The sequence below is a fragment of the Nycticebus coucang genome, chromosome 21 (genome assembly GCF_027406575.1).
Source record: "Nycticebus coucang isolate mNycCou1 chromosome 21, mNycCou1.pri, whole genome shotgun sequence".
NCBI classification, from domain to species: Eukaryota; Metazoa; Chordata; class Mammalia; order Primates; family Lorisidae; genus Nycticebus; species Nycticebus coucang.
The window spans coordinates 8278560-8302192 of record NC_069800.1 but is presented as its reverse complement, the minus strand read 5'-3'; the positions used below and the strand labels follow the sequence as shown (position 1 = coordinate 8302192).

The following is a 23633-nucleotide window of genomic DNA, read 5'->3' as shown; positions in this document are numbered from 1 at the left end:
GTTAAATTCAAGAGAGCTTCTTCCAGTAAAGTCCCAAGGGCCTCACTTAGCTGATCAACTTACTCTCAGAGCACTAATATTTCATGTCTTCTCTCCTTTATTACTCCTAGCTTGTTTTCTTCCACATCTCCTTATTCCAATAAATATAATTCCAAAAAAGAAATGGCCAAAGTTTGTTTTCTTTATTTGACTTCTTGATATTTAATTTTTCCATCCTTCTTCCTTTTGGAAGCCTTTCTATTTAATGTTGCTTAGGGATTTTTCGGACTTCTAAGAATATAGTGCTTATTCAGAATAATCAGGACACTCAGTAAATAGGTTTTATAAATAATCAATAAAGATTAGAAAAGCAATAGGTTATAGTTGTTAAGGAAAACACACATGTGGATACACACGCACACACGCAGTTAGACATTTGTGTTTATACACACAGAGCTTCACTGGAAGAATAAATAAACATCAGCACCATGGGTCATTTCTGATGACCCAAAGGGTCAAGCCAGAGCATTTAGAAAGGGGAGTCCCTTTCTTTTATTTTCTTTCTTTCTTTATTTTTTTTTTTTGAGAGAGTTTCACTTTGTTGCACTTTGTTGAGTGTTGTGGCCTCACAGTTCAAAGCAACCTCAAACTCTTAGGCTCAAGGAATTGCCTTGCCTAAGCCTCCACAGTAGCTGGGACTATAGGTGCCTGCCACAATGCCTGGGTGGTTTTTTTGTTTTTTTTTTTTCCTTTGTTTAGAGATGGAGGCTCACTCTTTCTCAGGCTGGTCTCAAACTCATTATCTTGAGCAGTCCACCCACCTCAGCCTCTGAGAGTGCTGGCATTATAGGTAGAAGACACCATGCCCAGATTTGGGAGGTTCTTCCTTACCATTTTCTTTAAATTTTTATTTTTAACTTTTGGTATAATTTAAGCCTACTTTTATGACTTTTAATTTTATATCTTTATGATGCATGATTTCTTAAAAATTAAAAAATAGGGTGGCGCCCGTAGCTCAGTGGGCAGGGTGTCGGTCCCATGTACCAAGGGTGGCGGGTTCAAACCTGGCCCCGGCCTAATTGCAACAAAAAAATAGCCGGGCATTGGGTCAGATGCCTGTAGTCCTAGCTACTTGGGAGGCTGAGGCAAGGGAATCACCTAAGACCAGGAGTTAGAGGTTGTTGTAAGCTTTGTCACGCTATGGCAATCTACCAAGGGCAATAAAGTAAAACTCTATCTTTACAAAAAAAATAAAATAAATAACAAAAGACCCACAATTTTTCAGTACCAAGGAAGGGCAAGTAAATAATAACAAGATGAAAGCAGGGCCAAGCATTCCCTGGCACTGTGGGCCCTGTTCCTACAGAACCAAACACTTTCAGGGACCCTGGGAGATATGCTAATTTACAGAAGGAAAATGCCTGCAGACCAGCTTGATTTATATCTGTATCTATGACTATGTGTTTGAAAATATGTTTTTAATAATTTTTGAACAGAGGAAGGACCCACAGAGGTAAAAGTGCATGTGAAGGTGATATGATTGGTGGCAACTTGGCAGTGGTACAGAAGATCCTCAGTGGAATTGTGCTGAGGGATAGAATCCTGACCTCAAAAGGTGTATGCCATAGGATACCATTTCTAAATTCTAGAAAACGGAAAGCAACAGGGACAGAAATTAGATCAGTGCTCATGTAGGGCAGCATTAGGGAAGGAATCTGAGGAACAATCAGAAAGGGCCGTCCAGAGGCCTTTGTAGCAGTGAGGTTCTTTATATTGATTGTGGGAATGTTTTCCAGGGAGCATAAAATACCCAAGTGTGTCTAATTGCACACATTAAATATGGTCACATGATTGTGCATTAGTTATCCTATGGTTAGAAGAGACTAAGAGGGTACAGCCAAGAGAACAGGTACGGATGCTGCAAACTCACACAAGGGTGACATGGATCTGGGACATCCTGGAATCAGGAAGAGGATGGATGAGCTGGAACTGCCACCTCAAAACTTCCTTGAACTTCCTTACAAAAAGATTCTGTATATCAAGCTGATAAGGAGCAGGGTTTTCTGTTTCCTTGGGGACACTTTTTCTAGAAATAGATTGCTGTGAATAACAGAAAAGGTGGAGCTTCCACTCCCAGGTGGCACCTGTGGGTTCTGCTGTGTCCATGGTGGCAGCAGCAACAGCAGCAGAAGCCACAGGCCAGGCCTGAGCAGCAGCTGCTGGGTATACACCCTCTTGGGGGGTGAAAAGGAAGTTTTTGTCTCACTACCCCATGGGCCTGGAGCACTGTGGGTGCACCCAGGCTGCTGTCATAGGACTGACAGAAATAATCAGCCTCATTGTCACTCTGGAGTCCCGTGATGGTCAGGGAGCCTGAGCTGCTAGACTTGCAGGCAGAGAATCTGTCAGGGACCCCTGAGGATCTATTGCTGTTACCATAGATGATGGATTTAGGGGCTGTTCCCTGGAGCTGCTGGTACCAGGATCAGATAGAGAGAAGATTTAATATTAATTAGAGATTCCTCATTTTGTGGACCAGCTGAGTGTTACTACTTTAGGTGTTATGTTGAGTAGTCTTCAGCCAAAACTTGAGCCTAATAAAATGGCAGTATAGAATTAGAGTCAGTGATTCTGAATTAGGATGAAAATAAATCGTATGTGGAGAGTCTGTGACCACCATGGTGTCCTATGAAAGCATCTGATTTACACTAGAGGCATGGCCAAAGGACTGCCATTGGTGCCACTATGCCTATGGCTGAGATTTGTGGATGTGCTACTTTTCAGCACAAGGTCAGTGAAAATGCAGAAAGTATTTTTTCCTTTTTAACACACCCAGACTGTACCCCATGTTGGCAGCCTGTGCTTCAATGAGTCCCTACTTCTCCAGCTTGGGTTCTTTTTGAAAAATTTTTAGGAGAAAAAGAAAAACACATAAAACTTATCATCTTAACCCTTTTTAAAATGTACCATTCAGTAGTGTTAATACTGTTAAGTTGTCCAGAATATTTTTGTCTTGCAAAACTTCATACCCATTACATTCTATAAATCTGACTACTTTAGATACCTGATATAAGTGGAATCATACAGTATTTGTCTATTCGTCACCGGCCTATTTCACTTAGCATAATGTTGAAGATTCCTCCAGCCTATAGCATGAGACAGGGTTTCCTTCCTTTTTAAGACTAAATATTATTGCATTGTATGTATATACTATATATTTTTTATCCATTCATCTGAGGATGGACATTTAGGTTGTTTCTCTGTGAACATGCTTAGGTAAATATATCTTTGAGATCGTACTTTCAGTATTTTTGGATGGAGTCAGAAATGGTGTTGCTGGATCATATGAGAATTCTGCGAGGGACCACCATACAGTTTTCCACAGCAGATGCACCATTTTTTCATTCCCACCAACAGTCCATAGGGTTCTAATTTCTCTACAACTATGTCAACACTTGGTATTTCCTGTTTGTTTGTTTGTTCTTATAGGAGCCATCCTAATAAGTGTGAGATGATCGTCACTGTGGCCTTGGTTTACCATGTGATGTTGAGCACCTCTTCATCTTTCCATATACTTATTCGCATTTGTAGACCATCTTTGGAAAAATGTCCTTTCGGGTGATTTTTCCATTTCATAATAAGGTTATTTGTGTTTTTGTTGTTGATGTTGTTTATACAGGGTGGACGTAAATTTTGTGTGGAATTTACTACATTAAACTATCTTAAATTGCACAGGACTGTAATGTCCACCTGTATATGATTTTAAAATATTTTATCTCATTCTGTAAATTGTCTTTTCATTTTGTTGACCATGTCCCGTGACGCACAGACATTTTAAATTTGGATGTTGCCCCTAATTTTGATTTTATTTGGTGGGCTTTTGGTGTCATATCCAGGAATTCATTGCCAATGTGAATCAACATCAGCCTGCTGGTTATGGTCTCATTTTTACCTGAATGTGAGACATTAACTCAAAATTCTAAAGTGCACTCTAGGGAGAGAAGTTAGAGTTAAGTTATGAACTTTGTGACAGTCAATCTGGTGCCATGCTCACTGCCAGGGGAGGTGCTAGAAAGACAAGAATCCTGGGAGAAGGTCAGTGCAGATTTGAGCAGGCTGGTGGGAAGCGGTCGTGCAACTCCATCACAAAGCAGGGACCCAAACATCAGGTATGTTGGATTTCAGTAAGACATTTCATTTCATCTGATGCCTTTTCAGCATTTGTCGAAGTTGGAGGCTACAAGAGTTTTACGGAGAAGTACATGAATGCCATCCCATCCATAGTGAAGGGGGACAACCTGACAATCAATGCCAGCTGCTACGCTCCTCGGGCGGACTCCTTCCACTTATCCCGAGATCCTGCCATGGCGGATGTTCCATGTCTGGGAATGACATTCAGAGCACCCATTACAGCTCTGTGGTACTGGTGCACGGATCAGATGAAGTGTGTGTGTGCACACATGTGTGGGAATGCATTTGCTTATGCTGTTCTTTCCTGTAGAAAAAAAGAATTAGTTTCTATTGTGTACACACACATCAGTTAAACACTCAAACATTTCTACATGGCTTTTTTTTTTATTTAATGAAAAATAGCTGCCTGGTACCTCACTCTCTACCCTATTTCTTGTCTCTCGGATGCAGACACTTTCAACTCTTTCAATTAGGTTATTGACATTTATTCACATTTTCTAAATCCCTGTGCTCAGTGTGTGGTCTGTGACCATCAGCAAGGACGTCACCTTGAAGATCATTAGGAATAAACACTTTCAGAACCTATGACTCTGTCCAGAACCATTGAATCAGGATTTGCTCCTTAACTTGATCCTCAAGTGAGTCCAATAAGTGCCTGTGTTGCTGCCCTTTGGTTTCCAGTTTTAGGATTTCTCTGCTGGCTTCCCTCGGTGAGCCGTGAGGGCTCAGGTCTCTTACAACCTTCCATTCTCACTTCCACACGAGCACATCTCCTGCCTCCCACCCTCTTGATATATCTTCATCAGAATTTTGTGACTTCTTCAATGAAATTCACAACAGAGCCACAGGACATGATCTGTTTTTTTGTGTGTCTGTCTGTTTTCTTTTAGCTTTTTAGAATATTTTCCATGGTATGTATTCTCCCTAATTTTTTGTTTTAAAATTTCTTACTAATTTTTAATCATTAAACACCACACCCTAAAAGTATTTCCCTTAATACTTGTAAGCACACCAAGTACTCCACAAACTCTTTTGCTCATTTTCTCTGGGAGCCTCTTTCCTCTCTGTTTTGTGCCCTGCTCTGCCCACGACCCCTTCACTACTATCTTTGGGAAGACTTTTGCCTCACTCTTGAGTTAAATCTTCTTTTTTTAGCATCCCATGTGATTTTTTTTCTTGGTTTATTCCCTCTTTGGGAGCAATTGATACATCTAGTATTTTTCTGAGATTGGTATTATCATGGGAGGTCAATTTATTGTGGATTTGCATATTTGAGAATGTCTTCATTCTAACCTTTCCTTGATAGATAATTTAGTCATTTACACATTTCTAGGTTAGGAAGACTTTTCCCAAAGTTATACATTCATTGTATTGTGAATTCATCTGTTAACAGATTAGAATCCAGAATGTATTCTTGATCCTTTAGATATGACTGCTGTTTTCTCTCTGGAAGTTTTTCCTTTGTCATGAGAATTCTGAAATTTCACCACTATTGTGTGGATCTATTTTTGTCCCTTGTGATGAGCACCTGTGAGCCTGTTCAACCTGATAATTGATGTCTTAGAAAATTTGGGGGAATTTTTTTCCTTGATTTTTTTCCATTTTGTTTCTTTCTTGGGACCTTCTATTTAGTGGTGGACTCAGCTGTCCTCTGGTGTCTATACCATTTCTCCCCATTTTTATCTTTTGGTTATTTTACTCTGCTTTCTAGAACCCTTCTTTAACTTTATCCTTGTTTTTCTGCTTTTGTTTTTATAACTTTAGAGATCTTATTTTTGGTTTACTGAATGTTCATTTTGATAATCTGGATTTATTTTATTTTATTTTAAATTATTTTCTCTGAAGAGTATCTGTGAACTTGAAGCTTATAATTTCACAATTGTTAGCCAGTTTTGAACCATAGTCAGAGCTTTATTTTCTCTATATAATCAACTGCTTTTCAAAAAAAAAAAAAAATGCAGGCTCAGTGCCTGTAGCACAGTGGTTGCAGTGCCAGCCATATACACCAAGGCTGGCTGGTTTGAACTCATCCCAGGCCAGCTAAAACAACCATGACAACTGCAACAAAAAATAACCAGGGATTGTGGTGGGCACCTGTAGTCCCAGCTACTTGGGAGGCTGAGGCAAGAGAATCACTTAAGCCCAAGAGTTTGAGGTTGCTCTGAGTTGTGACACCATGGCACTCTACTGAGAGTGATATAGTGAGACTCTGTCTCAAACAAAAGAAAAATGCATCATTTAACCATTAACCTGTGGAACCATTTCTACTATCTATATTTCATCCCAGACCACCTGACTTGCATCCTGTAAGTGGCCCCGTGTTCACTTTAGTTCTGATGCCCAGCCCAGCTTGCCTACCAGCAGGGCTCCCTGGCTCCCCTGCGGTTTGTGTTATATCTCCACGTACCTGCTTCCAGTCCTCAGCCTAAAAATACTCTGCTTCCTCAGCACTGAATTGATAACCACTGCTGTCCTCCAAGGACAATCAAGCAGAAAAAGCATCTCTATTATTCTGGTAGTCCTTGAGAAGAAAAAATATCAAGAAGTTATGTCATTATGGGTAGAATTCCTACATTGCTGCAAAATTCTTAGTTAAGAGATTGTATAATTTAAGTAGGGTTATGAAATAGTATGCATTCCTTTCCCCACGACTGTCATATCATAACTCAATGAGGTTCTCAGAATATTCTGAAGAAATCTAGGAATGAATGTCTCACTGTTCTGTTTTAACGGCTACCTGACCACGGTGTTTCCATGACAAGTGGCTTAATGTCCCATGGAGACAACTGCCCTGTAACAAGGGAAAGTCATTGACGATGCCTCTGTGTATTACAGACATAATTTAAACACATAATTTGTGGTGGAATCAGAAGGTGACAACTTTGTACCTGGCAGGGCACATTACCATTATTGCATTGCTGCCTGGGAGCCGTGAGCATATTTTAATAGTAGCTAATATGTACTGACATCTATATACCAAGGTCCTACATACATTATACCAGATATTCAGAAGTCCTTGCTGTAGGGAATCCTATTTTAGAGATGAGAAACCAGATTTTATTGCCTTTTATTTTCTACTAGCCATGACATCATTTCTCATTGTCATGTTAAACTCTGAAAAGAGATACTTTTTGAAATCATTCTCTGGTTCTTTCACGAGTGTTTTCCTGGCAGGTTATCGTGCAGCCTGGTCTGTGTGGCAAGGACATGTCCCACGTGAAGGCCGCCTGCATCATGTGTGGGTACCTGAAGCTGCTGCCCACGTTTCTCATGGTGATGTCGGGGATGATCAGCCACATTCTGTACACAGGTGAGCCCTGAATCCATATGGCCTGTCTCTGTTCTATGCTTGGATTCTGAGACAAGTTTTTAAGATGCAGTAAAATCGTTACAAACTAGAAAACCCATTCTGGATGGAAGGAAAGGCAGAATTCTAAGTGAAAGGAACAACTTGCATGGCAGGTGGGAGGCAGGGAAATTTGGCACAGTTGCCACTTTGCTCCCTTATCCCACAAGCCTGTCTTCTTGTGGGTATTTGATTCCGTGAATACTGTTTGTGAGTGGCGCGGACTGAGGAAGCACAGAGTGTGAGACATAGCCCGCTGGAAGCTGGAGTAGATTTCAGCTAATTTGAGTTGGGTGAGTGGTAATCAGATGATGACGTCTTGGACTGAGAAGGGCTTGGAGATGTGCTGTCATATCTTAGTCCCTCTGAGGCAGCTGGAGAACTGAGTCCAATTTCATCGCTTTGGAATCGGGCTGTTTGCGGTATGTGAATTTCTGAGTCATCTGAGGGTAACTTCTAGTGCTGAAAGTCTTCCTAAAATATACACTTTCTTTTGTTATTATGAAAAGTGGGGAGAATGTAACCAATTTCCTACAGAAATCCATTGGGTAAGACTCAATGGATTTCATGTTTTCTCAGGGGGCACATTAGTTTATTTCACTGAACTCTGAGACAAACACATCAAGGGACCAGAATCCCTTCTCATTGCAGCCTCATGGTATGGTTTATAACAGGAAGGAATGTGTAGCCATCTAAGTAGGGAACTGCTAAAGAAATCATTGTATATTTCTTTTCTGTAAAGTTGCACAGAAGAGACTGAAGAATATCTCAAAACTTGGGAAATTGCTGAGGTTATTATGTTACATGTAAAAAGAAGGTTACAAAATAGTATCTCAACCATTACCATAGTTATGCACAAAAAATTATTCTCTGGGAAAAAAGATTAGAAAGGGATATAGAAAAGAAGCTCATATCATAAACTGTTATTATCCTGGATCATACTTTATCAACTTTCTCTATATTTTTTATGATACGTTTAATGATAATTTTTAAACAAAACAAACAAACAAAAAAAAAAAAAAACAAGCACACAAACAAACAAAACCCATTGTCTTATGCAATTGCCGGTGGCATGAGGCATCATCACGCACCAGGTACTCAGCCTGATTGGCCATTACAAGTGACACCTCCTCTGAGATGTAGGCAAAACACGCCGGGCTAAATAAGACCAGACAAAGGACTTAACTTCCTGTGTATCCCTGCAATGTGTTGTTCCTGAAGGAATTTCTTCCCTTGCTGTTTTTCTGGAGGGTGGGATCAGCGTCCTCTCTTTGCTCTCATGCTGTGGCTGGGCCACATCCCGAGAGAAAGCCCCACCCCATGGGTCAGCTCAAGGAGAGCTGCAGAGATGAGATGCTATGAGCTCTTGTTCTAGGCAAAGCAGTAACAGACCTATGGTATGGACTTCAAACTTCAATCTCCAATTTTAAGGCAAATGTCTTTTCTTCCCCATGATCTACTGAAGTTACCAATTTGTTCAGCTGTTGTGATTTGTGGCTGTCTGGACTTCACTGAACTCACCCCTGAAACCTTCCTCAGATAAGATGTCCTGTGTGGTGCCTTTGAATGTGTGAAACACTGTGGCACTGAAGTCGGCTGTGCCAACTATGCCTGCGCAATCGTGGTGCTGGAACTGCTACGAGCAGGTAGGAAATGTCCCTGCTGAGATGGCCTTGGAGGTCTTCATGGGTGGGACTTCAGGAAGGGCTGTCGTATAGTTCTTGGTAATTCTGACATCCATTAATTCATATCTGTGCATCAGACATTTTGTGAGCACCTTACATAGGCTACAAGCCCTTTGCAAAGCCTGGAGATTTTATAGACAAACCAGATACATTTCCTGTCAGAAGACACCTTCCTTACTTCTACAGATTCAAGATTATCTTCCAAGGCAATTAAAAAGAGTTAAATGATCTGCTTGTCAATAAAAGGGTTTAATGGCCATAAAATTATAAATGCAGGGGCTAGAGGATAACTATTTATTCTGCCTTTTTTGGACTAGTGGTATTCAAATATTATATTTCAATCTATTTAATATACAGCCATTTATTGAGTGCCTATCATGTGCCAGGTATTGCTCTTGCACTTAGAAAATATCAGTAAAATAGGTACAAAGCCCCTGTCCTTAAGAGTTCACATTTTAGCATTTTGAAATAGCAAATAAACAACACATATAATTTAAGTACATTGTTAGGATTCCAGAAGGATTTCCTACTGGAGTGAACAGAAGCAGCGTCAGGTACAGAGCTCAGGACTGACCAGAAAATCTCATCAGAGGTTGGCTAATATCTGTGACCTTTCCTTCACAATGATATCCATGAGCTTCATCAATAGGAAGGAGGCGGGAGTCACTGGCATGAATACCCCCATCCACTGTCTGTCAGGGAGGTTTAGAGCCTACTTGGCAGAGGAAACTGGCTCAAAACTCTTGTCTTTGCTCCTGCAGAGACTTCTTTAGCAGAAAAACTTACTCGCCTTCTTCCTTTCCAGTTATCTAAGGCTTTAGGAACCCAAGAGTTCCTTCCCCAAATAAATATGCTAAAACATGGTTTCCATTCTTCTAAAACTTGTTGCAGGGGATGATCTCTAAGTTTATAATTAAGACTAAAATTCTATACTGGATTATTCTTGGATCATTAAGAAATATGCAGAAACCTCCACATACTGATGTAGATGGATAAGGACATTAATTAATGCTCCAGATGACATGTTTAAATGGCTCTCCTGTTGAGCAAGGCTCTCATGGAGCATGGTGTCCAGTGACTAACAAAGCCCCTCCTGCCTCCAGGACTGCGTGGCCTGATGCTGTCTGTCATGCTGGCCTCTCTCATGAGCTCTCTGACCTCCATCTTCAACAGTGCCAGCATCCTCTTCACCACGGACATCTACACCAAAGTGTGGAAGCAGGCATCAGAGAGAGAGCTCCTGATAGCTGGAAGGTGAGGGAACCCTGGTTTCTCCCTAGAATCTTCTGGAGAAGTGCATATGTCTACGTGGACTAGGATTAGGATATTCAAACACCGACACAATTGCATTCATTAAGCAGTGGACCATTTTAGAAAGGGACAGACTCATGGAGGGGGCTAATTCCAAGATACTGCTGGGAGAGTTCCCTCCATGCAGCGGTTCCTGAGTGCCCAGTGGTCCTTGAAGACAGAGAGCTTGAAGGAAATAAGCAGAAAGAAAGGATAGTCTTCTTTCTTCCCTTTATACTTTCTGAGTGGACCCTATATTGTCATAGAATTTTCTAACATTTTAAAGATCAAAGTGTAATGTTCAGAAATATAGTGTAATATACAGAAGTGTATATATACATAAGTGTAATATACAAAAGTAATATACAAAGTGTAATATACAGAAATCATAAAACATAGCTGTATAGCTCCGTAGTTTATTATAAAACGAGCACCCATTTAACCACCAACCAAGTTAAGAAATGGAGATTACCAGCATCTAGAAGCCCCCTCTGGGCTCCAACTTCCCAAAGCTAACCACTGAGACGCTGAATTCTATAATGTGTCTTTTCCCAGTTTCAGGTAATGAAAATAGACGAACTCAAAATTTAATCCTTGTTGCAAAGCTTCTTTCCTCTGTTATTTTGGGATATCCCGTCATGTTGCTGTGAGTAGCTGAAATCTGTTCACTTTCTTTCAATGTGGTATTTCATCACAGTAATATATTAGAATTTATCTGCTCTACTCATGGACATCTGACTTGATCACTTTTGTTAATGTCTCTTGGTGAACATTGGCACACATTTCTACTGAGGAGATTGTTACAAATGTGCATGTATTACAAAGGCTACAAACTTAGCCTTTCAAAATTTAGCCATTCTTTTTAGAAAGGACTACAAGAAGAGATCTTAAAAGAAATTGTGACTCTTTCAAAAAATGGTACAATTGATGGTGATGATGATTCTCAATGTTGGAGGGGCTTTAAAATGTTTGCACGTAGGATCTATTAAGTATAGAGTATAAATGTATTTTCTTGTTGTTGTTGTTGTTGTTGCAGTTTTTGCCTGGGGCTGGGCTCAGACCCACCACCCTCAGCATATGGGGCCGGCACCCTACTCCTTGAGCCACAGGCACTGCCCCAGAGTATAAATGTCTTAACACAATAATTAAGTAAATGAGGTGAGGGATATATTAACTAGTGTGATGTAAGCACTCCAAATTGTGTATGAAATCAGCACATTGTACCCCATATATGCGTTAATGAACACATGATCTTCGTGTTTATGACTTAATTAAAAAAATAAAATGGTTGACTAGAGCCTTCTGATACTTACCTTCTCCACAATAAAGAAGTAAAATATGAAATAGATGATCACAATTTGAATAGGTGACAGGAAACTTCTAAAGCAAGGAAGGAGAGAAAAGGAAGGCAGCCTGCATGACAAGGACTTGCCACGAACCAAGAGAGGCTTCCTGATGAGACGTGAAGTGAAGCCAACCACCCACAGCCTATATTCCTGCCATGCACTCTTACAATTCAAGCCACAGGAGAGACTCTTGCTTGACCTTTCTGGGCAATGAACCGCAAATAGGGAGGTGCCTGGAGACTATGTGAATGCATTGCTTCACCTTCACAGGGGAAACACACAATGGGTCCCACATCCAGCCCCCAGTCCTAGGGAGCTACAGCACAGTGCCAATGTGATAGCCCAGCCCCCACCGAACTGAGCCTATCCTTGGAGCCAAACAGCCCCTCCATCTCCACATCACTAGAGCCCCCTCTACATGCCCCCCCCATTTCCTGCTGCTCTTGTTGGTGCCATCAGAGCCAAAGGTAAACCACTCTGCACCCAGCAGAAGAGCTATTGCACATTTTGTGCTCCTCCCCCTTGAGTTGTTGCTACTGCTGGTTGCCAACACTGTGGCCGAGGTAGGAGCAACTGACAGCAACTCTGTTTCCTCCAGAAGTGGGGCTGCTTCACACTTGTAAGAGCTCTGAGGTCGGACTCCTTCATCCATGGCAGCCACCCGAGGCCAAATCACATGTCCCCAGCTTCCTGCTTCCATCTGTTGTCAGTGAAAGCAGCCCTGCCCCTAACAGCATCACGGGCACAGTTGTTTCCTGTACTGTAACATTTCAGTCCTTTCTTTTCTTAAGAACTTATATAGTCAAGGAGCTTGATTTTGTTTGGAAAAATCAACAAATGGCAACAGGAATGAGTTCAAAAACTAAAGTACAACAAACGTGCCTATAATAACTTATGTTTAATATCTACAAGATTTTATTTTCTTGTCAGGATATTTATTCTTGCAACAATTGTCATCAGTATCCTGTAGGTCCCACTAGTACAGGCATCTCCAAATGGACAACGGATCTGTTACATACCAGCGATGGGTAGTGATCTTGGATCTCCAGTTGCAGCCGTCTCCCTGCTCGCCATCTTCTGTAAAAGAATCAACGAACAGGTCAGTGGAAACTGAAAAAGCATTCTCCCCTATAGAGTGGGGAAAAATTGTTTCTTCCACTGCATTCTTGATACCCTATTTATACAAGTCGTAGCTCATCTCAATTTCTGTTGAAGTCAGCCACAATTTTTGAACCTCACTAAAGGATAAAAATACAGTACACATTCATGGTACAGTGTTTATATTTCTTAAAAAATATTGTGTATGTGAATTTCCCAGTGCTGAGGAACACAGGTTTAGGAAGCAGACTGTCACAGTCCAATCATGGCTGTACTACCTAATAGTATCGTGATCTGAAGAAAATTACTTGGCTTTGTAAAATGAAGATAAAGATAGTGTCTATTTATGGTATTGTGGGCTCCTGTGAGGATTAAATGAGGTAGTACATGAAATGCTTAGAGGAAAACCCTTAGTAAGGGTTAAAAATATGTTAATTTCCATCATGAAACATGAGCACCACATGTGTGATCAACTATAGTGGACCATGTACATTCAATCCCTTACTTGTTCCTTGGCTATTAGCCTTATTATTAAGATTTTGCACATGAGGATCAGATGCAGAGATGTTACTATCAAAATTCTTTCCACATATTACTTAATATTAGTAAGTAAAGTCATGGGATTCAGACTCGGTTGTTCCTTACTCCAAAGCTCATATCATTATATTAATACCCAGACAATACCATTTTCCTAAAGCATGGCGTCTTGAACAAAGGAAGAGGGGCGTATCTTTCCACCTGTATCAATGCCTCAGGGAAAATGAATGCTTTGCATTGTACAGAGCTTAATAGAACTCTCAAAACTACCTAATATCAGTTCTACAAATTGTGTAACATAATTCATAATTTAATTTGTAAAATAAGTTATAATTCCATATATGTATGTGTATGTATAGGCCTGCATATATGTACACATATATATTAATGTGTGTGTGTGTGTGTGTGTGTGTGTGTGTGTGTGTCAGGAAAATTTCGTCTTGAGTCAGTGTAGACAGTAGTTTCCTGGAGTTAGAGAATCAACATTGCAGTAGTGTTGCCCCAGTAATAAACATATATGTTTGCAATTTTCTCTGTTTTGGTAACTTTGTGTTCAATGTCAGCCATTTGTTGCTCCTTCACTGAGGAAGCAGCAAGGTGATAATTATGACTTCCTTGAATGAGTTTCTGATCTTTTCTAAACACTCCTATTTTGTTCTTGCTTCTTTTGCAGGGAGCATTCTGGGGCCTAATCACTGGACTTGTGATGGGCCTTATTCATATGATCGCAGAGTTTTCCTATAGAACAGGGAGCTGCCTGGCTGCCAGTGACTGTCACAACATTATCTGTGGAGTGCACTATCTGTACTTTCTCTTCATTCTCTTCTCTGGGATGACTGTGGATGCTCTGGGAATTTCTCTGTTAACAAAACCCATTCCTGACGTACCTGTGAGTGATAAGTAATGGATTTATGCTCATTTAAAAATAAGGGTTTGTTGCCTTCTAAAGTTGTTGCTAGTATATGACTCCCAGGCAATGTATTCATTGTAATACTACAGTGAGAACAGCCCTGAGAGATTATCATCCAGTCCTTCAAACAAACAACCATTTGCACCTAATATGTGCAAACCAGCAGGGATAGGAAGTAAGATGTTAGGAAATGAGTGTCATACTTCTCAAATTTCACAGTGCTTTCAGGAGATAAATGTACACCATTTTTAAAACAGGATGTGGGGAAGAGAATGACAACTGTTGTCTAAAGACTTCACTGCAGAACTGTCACTGGGTTGTGCCGGTTTTGGGTGAGGAGAATGTCGTATACAGAACGAACACGGGTATAGAGAGAGAAGGAAGAAAAACACACAGCGTAAGGGGGAAGGACAGAGAAAGCGGAGTAATGAGAAGCAGTTTTTGGCCAGGGCTGGGTTTGAACCTGTCACCTTGGTATATGGGGCCGACACCCTACTCTTTTGAGCCACAGGCGCCACCCATGAGAAGCATTTTTTACTTTAAAATTGGCAATACTTTTAATATGAATTAAATATAGTGTTTGTGAAGATGTGGAGAAATTCCCGTAGTCCAGAACTGTGGATGAGTGACTAAGCTTTATAATTTACAGGAGGGCAATTGAACAGTATTTATCATTTCAAAATTTCTATACCTTAAGAGTCAACAATCTTACTTTTAGGAGCTTGTTATATACAAATTATTTACAAGTACTTATATATATGTAAATATATATATAAATATATATATATATATACATCATACACACTCATATATATATATATGTGATTTTCTCTGTAAAAGTTTAAAAATGGAAAACAGTGGGAAATCCAAACTTCATCATGAAGAGCCTGAGTACACAATAATAGTGTATTGAATATTATGCATCTGCATAAAATATTAAGAGGCACGCAGAAAAATAAGTGCAGAATAATATGATATTGTAGAGTTGTGCATTTGTACTAAATTTCCTGTAGATAGATACATGTTTGTCCAACCATTGAAAAAAGTCTTAAAGCATACACTCCTGAAATTTTCTACAAAAAGTATCTCAGTAGAAAGGGGCACTGGAGGGCCCTTGTAGATATTAATCATTTTAAAAATAGAAATAGAGCCTATATTCTATTTTTTCTTCCATCCCATTACCTTGAGTCCTTGTGAATCCTTGTAGTTTAGATGTATTTCTTGGAGGCGGTAAATACCTGGGTTGTGTTATTTCATCCATTCAGCCAGTCTTTTAAGTGCTGCCTTCAGACCATTAAAACTGACTTTTAGTGTTGATATTTTGGATATTGTTCTATTCAACATGTTAGATGATATCTTACTGTTTTGTATTCTCTTTGATACTATTGTTTTGGAAGAGCCATGAGCTATTACACTTTTAGCAGCTATCGTGCTGTTGTATGTTAATGAACTTTTGAGCATTTCATGTAGGGCGGTTCTAATAGTAACAAATGCCCTCAGTCTTTGTGTGTCTGGGAACAACATTATATGTACTTAACTTATGTAACTTAGTTTAACATGACACAATATCCTTGGCTAGCAGTTATCCTATTTAAGGACACTAAAAACAAGATCCATTCCTTAATTGTTTGTAAAGCTTCTCTTGAGAAGCCTGCAATTAGTCTAATGGGTTTTCCTTTGTAAGTTATTTGTTAATTGATGTTTTGGAACACTACTCATGAGATTCTCTCCTTTGTGTTAATTCTGGCCAGTGTTATGATGAATCACATACCTTGATGGTTCCCTTTTGCAATGAGTCTCCTAGGTATTCACTGCACATTCGTCTTTTCTTTATGTCTAAATATCTTGCAAGATGAGGCAATTTTTGTAATTATTCTCTTAAATAGGTTTTCTAAGCCTTGTGTTTAGTCTTCTTTACTCTCATAGATGCCTGTGGGTCTTACATTTGGTCATTTTATATATGTGTAATCCCATATTTCTCTTAAACCTTCTTCATTTCTCTTGATTCTTTGTTATTTTGACTGATTTAGTTAGTTAGAAAGACTTGTCTTCAAGCTCTGCAGTTCTTTCATCTGCTTGGTGTAATCCACTCTTAACATTTGCATTGGGTTTTATATTTATGTAAATGAGTTTTTATTTCTGGAAGTTACTTTCTTTTAATGTATCTATTTCTTCAATAAGCTTTTTTAAAAAATGTTTTCACTGGTTTCTTTGAATTTGTTTTCCATTTTCTCTTGAAAGTCATTGAGAATCCTTATAACTCATGTTTGGAATTTTTTTTTTAATATGACATTTTACTATTTTTATTTTGGTTGGAATTCACTGCTAGAGAGCTGTTGTGCTCTTTTATGGGTGCCCTTTCATGCCGATTCTCCATACTCCCAGAATTCTTGCACTAAATTCCTTCTTTTTTTTTTTTTGCCGGAAACAGGTTTGAACCCACCACTTCCAGTATATGACGCTGGCACCCTACTCCTTAGATCCACAGGTGCCACCCACTGAATTCCTTTTAATTGGTAGCAACTGCCTATTTTTGTCTCCCCCCACCCCTTACTCATAAGAGTGTGTCTGTAGCATATGTTGGAAAAGAACCTTTGGCTTTGCTTGTGAGTATTTAGAAGGTGGTCTAGATTCTGAATGAACACCTTGGTTACAAATATGCTTCATGTGGTGGTTTTCTGAATTTCCAGTTACATGTAGACTATAGTAATAGTGTGCTATGTACATAAGCAATACTATCTCCTTTTGACAAGGAAAGTTGGAGTCTTTGAAATCCTTTATCTTTCCCCAGCCCTACAGTCTCTCAACAATGTGAATTATATTGGAATGGTAGGTTTAATCTCTATGACAGTATGAGCTGCTTTGGGGTGAGAGTCAGCCAAGCTCTGTATAATTGACTCAGTAAATACTGTTTGGGGATGTATAAGTTGCCCTCCTTGCTACTTGGTGGTGATTTCAGAAAATAGTCAGCTGCAGTTTTATTTTGGGGGACCTGTGAGGGGCTCTGGCACTTCAAGAGAAGCACTCCAATGCCCAAGGCAGTCAGTGGAGCCCTGGATCTCCCAGGGGACTACTTCGCTGGCTGGGAGTGTGTGGGGTGAGTCTTGCTTCAGTCTCCACAAAGGTGGGCATAAAAGCTGTCCTGGTGAGGATTAAAGGACAAATCTGAGGCCACTAGGGAAAGCCACCATGGAGGGGCTGAAATGGACCCACCAAGCCAAAAGTCTGCTCACAGAGAAGAACCCCTCTGGGATTCACAGACTGGCAGAAATGCACAGCTTGTACTCATTTCTCCCCTGCCCCAAGGTCTCCTTCCAATATCTGGCCACAAGCAGCAGAGCAAAGTAGCTGAGCTCACCAGCAATGGTGTCACAGGCTGGAATTTCTCTACCCAGGATTTTGCCCAAGGCTGAGAGATTGGCTTTCATGTGAGGAGAGGGATGCACTGTGAGTGTGCTGGGGTTCGGACCCACACTACAGTCTCCTTTCAATTCTGCCCTGAGCTCCCTTAACTCCTAATATTAGTTCAGAAATCTCCATTCTATTCCCTCAAGAATTTAGATTGAATCCTGGGCGTATGGGATTTGGCCTGGGGGATACCCTTGGTCCTCCAAGTTCAATTGCTGACCATGCCACAGAGACATGCACTGTTTCCAAGTTGTGCATGGAGTGCTCAAGTAGGCTTAATGCCCCTCCATGTGGGTGTGTACCTTGCTTTGCTGAAGTAGCCAGGCAAGTAGCACCAGGGAGGGCTGGCAGACAGGGATCTCATAGTCCAAGCACCACTTGGTCCACTGGCAGGTCCATAATAGGAAAAATATGAGCCCCCACTTTCTGTGGGAGTCTCACTGTAGGGAATATACCAACCAGAGGGGAAGCAGCTGACCCAGAGACCAGGTCAATTGTCCCTTGGTGAACATGTGCCACTCAGCAACAGTAGGAAGGGGAGGAGACACAGAGGCAAGAGTCTGCATGGAAGTGATCTGGCATACTGATCCTCTTTGATTTTATCCCAAGAAGGCATCCTGCCTAGGATGTCATAGCTCTTGGATTACACAGTTACCCTGAGACCCACAAGTCCACTGTGGCCACCACATTCTGGAAGGGCAATGGGAAGTGTTTCTGGTGGGATCAGTGACATGAATGTCAGTAGCTCCCTGGGGAGCACAAAGACACACAATAGGTAGGGACACACCATGGCATCCATCATCTCAACTCAGGTTTGTGTTGATCGGGGACACTGGCCACCTAGTGCTCTGTTTTCAAGAAGCTCCTCATTCACTGGCAGCAGCTTTTGGGCTTTTGGGGATGGAGAAGCTCTCCAGCAGGTCTGTAGCCATCAGTCTGCCAGAGATGTGAGTGAAGGAGAAACTTTCCATAAGGACATAAACTTTCCAAAGGACTCCAAGTGTCTGGGGGGATTGATCTCTGCCAAAATCTTGCTCCTTCCTGTTTGTTTCCACAATGTCTTCCCACAGGTTCTTCAGTAGGATCTGGCACTTTTCCCTTAGAGTTATATATATATATATATTTTTTTTTTAATCTAAAAAGTTTCCTTTCTGGGACGTTCTGATGATCTATGTCTCTAGTTATCCATCTTTCCCTCCTCCTCCTTCATTGACTTGAATTGTGGATTCAAAAGCCCACTGATTTTTGGAACAATTTTCTTAGAATGACCCAGTGCTGGTGTTATTAATTGTGCCCAATACCATGCCTTGTATCTGTGGCCAAAATATGACAAAGTATATGATAGCATAAATTCTATAGTATTAAAATTATATTTACAAAAAAATCACAAGTATAAAGCTTAATGGTTTAAGATAATGGTATAGCTTACAAATGTTTTAAGGTGGGTTGGGAAAAGGGAAATGTAAGGTATCAATTGCAGTTGTAACTCAAGAATAGTACAATCTAAACATGATAGATCTTGAAAGAGAACTTAAGAAGATATTCTAAAAGTTGATAAAGCAGCCACTACATAAACTGAAAGAAATAATGTTTTAGGTAGCAAAATTTGGATGATAAGAAAAATGAATGAAGCTAGGGTTAGTAGTGAAGGTAGGTCAGTTAAATCTTAATGCTTCTGAAATTATAAATCCGGAACTATAAATTTTAAGCATATTATTTAAAGTTTTGAATAACTACCAGAATTAAAAACAGAGATCATTTGAAATGGGTGGCATGCTTTTGTGAATGAGTGTGGTAGGAGACATTATCTTTATGATCTATACTCTTCTGTGCAGTTTTATTTTTTAAAACTATGCAGTAGTAAAAGGTAGCATCAGCATATTGCAAATATTTCTTACTAATATACTTGTTTGTATTCTCCTCTATTCAGCTGTCTCGCCTGTGCTGGGTTCTTCGAAACAGTACAGAGGAATGAATTGATTTAGATGCAGATGAGCAAAGGCAGGATGAAACTGAGGATGGTGTTGGAGAAGGTAATATATTGATTTTTCATGTAGGAATTCTGTATGTGTATGGTTTGAGTTACTGTCTTTCTTTTACCGCTACATTCAGCTTTTGATCATTACATTTATAAAAAAACTGAAACTTTAAACTCTTACCTTTCCAACAACCAAGACAACATATGAAATTCATCTATTCATTTGCTTCCCTGTCAGTCTGTGCATCCATCACCCATCTGTGAAACCGTATTCCAGATTCCAAGTTGCCAATCAATTACAAACCCTCTTACTCCTAATTATTCATTAAGGGTACAATCTTGATTGGCTGTGATTAAGCAGGTAACCTTTCTCTCTTATGTTGTTTCTCACTTTTCTCCCAGTATACCCTATGTTCCAGACAGACAGTTTTTGTCATTTTCCCCACATACAACAAGCACACTAAAATATTTCTACATCTTTTCCAAGAGGAAAAATACGTATTCTTTGGAACTTTTTTGTTGTTTGTTTTTGAGACAGATCTCTCTCTGTTGCCCAGGATAGAGTACTGTGACATCATAGCTCACAGAAACCTCAAAGTCTTGGGCTAGCTAGAGCAGTCCTCTTGCCTCAGCCTCCTGAGTAGGTGGGGCCACAGCTATGAGCCACTACATCCCACTAGTTTTTCTGTGTTTAGTGGAGATGGGGTCTCGCTCTTCTTCAGGCTGGTCTTGAACTCCTGAGCTCCAGGAATTCTCCCACCTCAGCCTTTCAAAGTACTGAGATTACAGTCAGAAGCTACAGTGCCTGGCCCAAACTAACTTCATATCTCACTTTCTTCACAAAATGTCTCCAACGTCCATGCTCAGGACTCATGACTCTTTTTAAAAAACTATTAACAAGGTCTCTAGCACTTCATGCTATGTTGTCTTTTTCTCCCTCACATTAATATATGGGTATAAACTATTAGGTTACATTGTTTTCATTTCTTAGGTAAAGTCCAAGTTATAGTTGAGCCTTGCTATGATGTTTTAAACTGGACACTAACTGTTCTGTTTGGGTTTTTGTTCTTCCAACTAAAGGAATAGTTAATGCTTTCTACTTTTTAATTTTTTTTTTATATCAGCTCTCCTGAGTATGAGTGGCCCATAATTTTCTTTTCTTTTCTCTTATTTTTTTCTTTTCTATTTTTTTTCATTTCTGTTCTCTTCTCCTTTCTTTTCTTTTTTTTTTTCCTTAGTCTCCATTTGATTTTTGGTATTAAAATCATAGTGTTCAAATTCAATAAACCAGAAATTATCCCATTTATTCACTTTAAGGAAATATTTCAAAACAATCAAAATTATATCTTCATTGAATTTTGGTATTTTGTCAATAATGCCAATAGTGTTACTTGTCGAGTGGGGGGGAGACAGAGAGCAAGCAAGAGTCAAATTTATACAAGTGCAGGGCTATTTAGAATACTTATTCATTAATCAGTTTGGGAAAGTTATATGTTTGGGGGATTTTGGACAATTAATACACGTTTTTAAGTATATTGGAATAAAGCTATTTATAATATCTACTTATCCATCTCTGCTGCCTCTATAATTAGATTTGACTTATCTAGTGTACTTTTCTCAAAAGATAAACTTTGACTTTATTATTTCTGTTATTATCCTTCCTTTCTACATTGTTACTTTGTGTTTTCGTTTGTATCCCCATCTATCTACATTATTTGGTTTTCTTATGTTTTTCTTTTCTAACTTTATTTTTAACATTATTGCATATTTTGAAAGATATCCCAACATTGATTTCCAGTGAATCTGGACATTTGCTTTCTTCTTTTCTAATGTCAGTAACTAAAGCCATATACATTTCCCTAAAAACAACACTTCTGCTGTTTCCCACAGATTTTAATTTCTATAAATTTCATACTTCTGCTGTCTCTCACGGATTTTAATTTCTGTGAAATTTTAATTTAAGTTCTATCATTTTCATACTTTTGCTGTCTTTCATTGATTTTAATTTCTATAATTTTCATTACCATTTATTTCTGAATATAGTTTTCCTTTCATTATTATTTTTCATAAACATTTACATTTAGAAATATGTTTTAATTTTTCCAGTGCTGCAACTAATGATCTTGTACAAAAGTCTTTTTGTATTTTTCCTTATTTGATTGTTGTGTCAAAAGATTAATATTCATGGAATTTTGCTGGGTACAACCAAATTCCCCCCATAGGAGGTGAGTTAAGCTTTCCTAGCAACAAGGTGTGAGACTGTCTTTGTCACATGGCACATTGTGACACCTTGGCATTTATGCCACTGCTAAGTGAGAAATTATATCTCAGTATAGGTTTTGCTTAAGATTTACTTTTATATGTGAGTTTAAAAAGCATTTGTCTATTTTCTTTGACTTGGTAATCTCTTTAACATGTTTACATGGAGCTGTTGAAAATCTCTCTCTAGAGATTTTAGATTTTCTCAAGATATATGTATGTATATATTTATAATATATATTTTGGGTAGCTATTATATTATATATTTATATATAACTCTCTCTATATATATTTATTTTAAGTAGTTATATATTTAAGATAGTTAATCCTTTATGATATAATATACAGATGTTTTCTTCATTTGGTCATTTGTTTTTGCTTTGTTTATTGAAATTTATGCCATGGAAAAGTTTTGTATTTTCACATAATCAAATCTATCTGCATTTTCTCGGGGGTTTCTCTAACATTAATTATAAGCAGCTGTAGTCATTCCTTACAGTCATCTGCACTACACTGACAGGGATTTCCAGTTCCCATATTTGGTGGTTATTTATTTATTTTTATTTGTTTTCTTGAGCAATCTCGTGGATGTCTCAGGAAGACTTGGGTCTTGTTCTGTGGTTTGCAGGAAATGGGACCCAAGCTGACCAAGGAGGAGGAAGAGGCCCTTAGGAAGAAGCTGACTGACACATCTGAGAGGCCTCTCTGGAGGACTGTGGTAAGCATCAATGGCATCCTCCTCCTGGCCATGGTGGTCTTTGCTTATGGCTATTTTGCCTGAACTCTACCTGAACCACTAGAATAGTTAGTAATAAGTTATAACAAGGCATGGGGTAATTGTATTGATTTTAATTCTATAGTTTATGTTGTAAAGGGGAGAGGAGCAGTTGGGAATTTTGCCTAATGAGGTGACTTAAAGACTTGACATTTTACTTTTGTTGTTTCTTTGTGTAGTTAATAAAAAGAAAGCTGATAATTTGTGAAAGTATGAAGTGATCCTATGTACGTGTACACCAGTCATATAGGCCTAAATACTTTTGTCCAGATTTATCAATCTATCATTAACAAACAAAAATTGTACATATTCAAGGCATTAATTTACAATGAAATAATTTGATTTATCTATGTTTTGAAACACTGCCCACCATCCAGTTGTTTGACACACCCATCACTTTATGTGGTTAACTTTTGTGAGAACAATTAACATTTAATGTGAGCAAATTTCAAGTATACAGGACAGAATTATTAACTGTAGTCACCATGCTGTACCTTGATTAGAGAGTGACATTCCCTTCTATTAACTGGAAGGTGGTGCCCTTTAACCAACATCTCCTCACTAACTCCACCCCTCAGTCCCTGGCAAACACCACCCGCTCTCTGCTTCAATGTATTCAACTTTTCATTTCAGTCTTATTCTCAATAGCCAAGGTAAGGGGACAAACCTGAAGAAGATGAACGATGAACAAAATATGATGTATACGTACAGAGGAGTATTCAGACAATAATGACAAAGGAAATCCTGCTATTTGCAACATGGCGGAACATGAAGGACATTTTGCTAAGTGAAATCAACCAGACACAGGAAGGCAAATACAGTACGATCCAC

General features: G+C 39.2%; 1 pseudogene; it reads left to right on the top strand.

The window, feature by feature from the left end:
* Positions 1 to 2251: 2251 nt before the first annotated feature.
* On the top strand, positions 2252 to 22808 carry LOC128573437 (solute carrier family 5 member 4-like; annotated as a pseudogene).
* Positions 22809 to 23633: the final 825 nt, after the last annotated feature.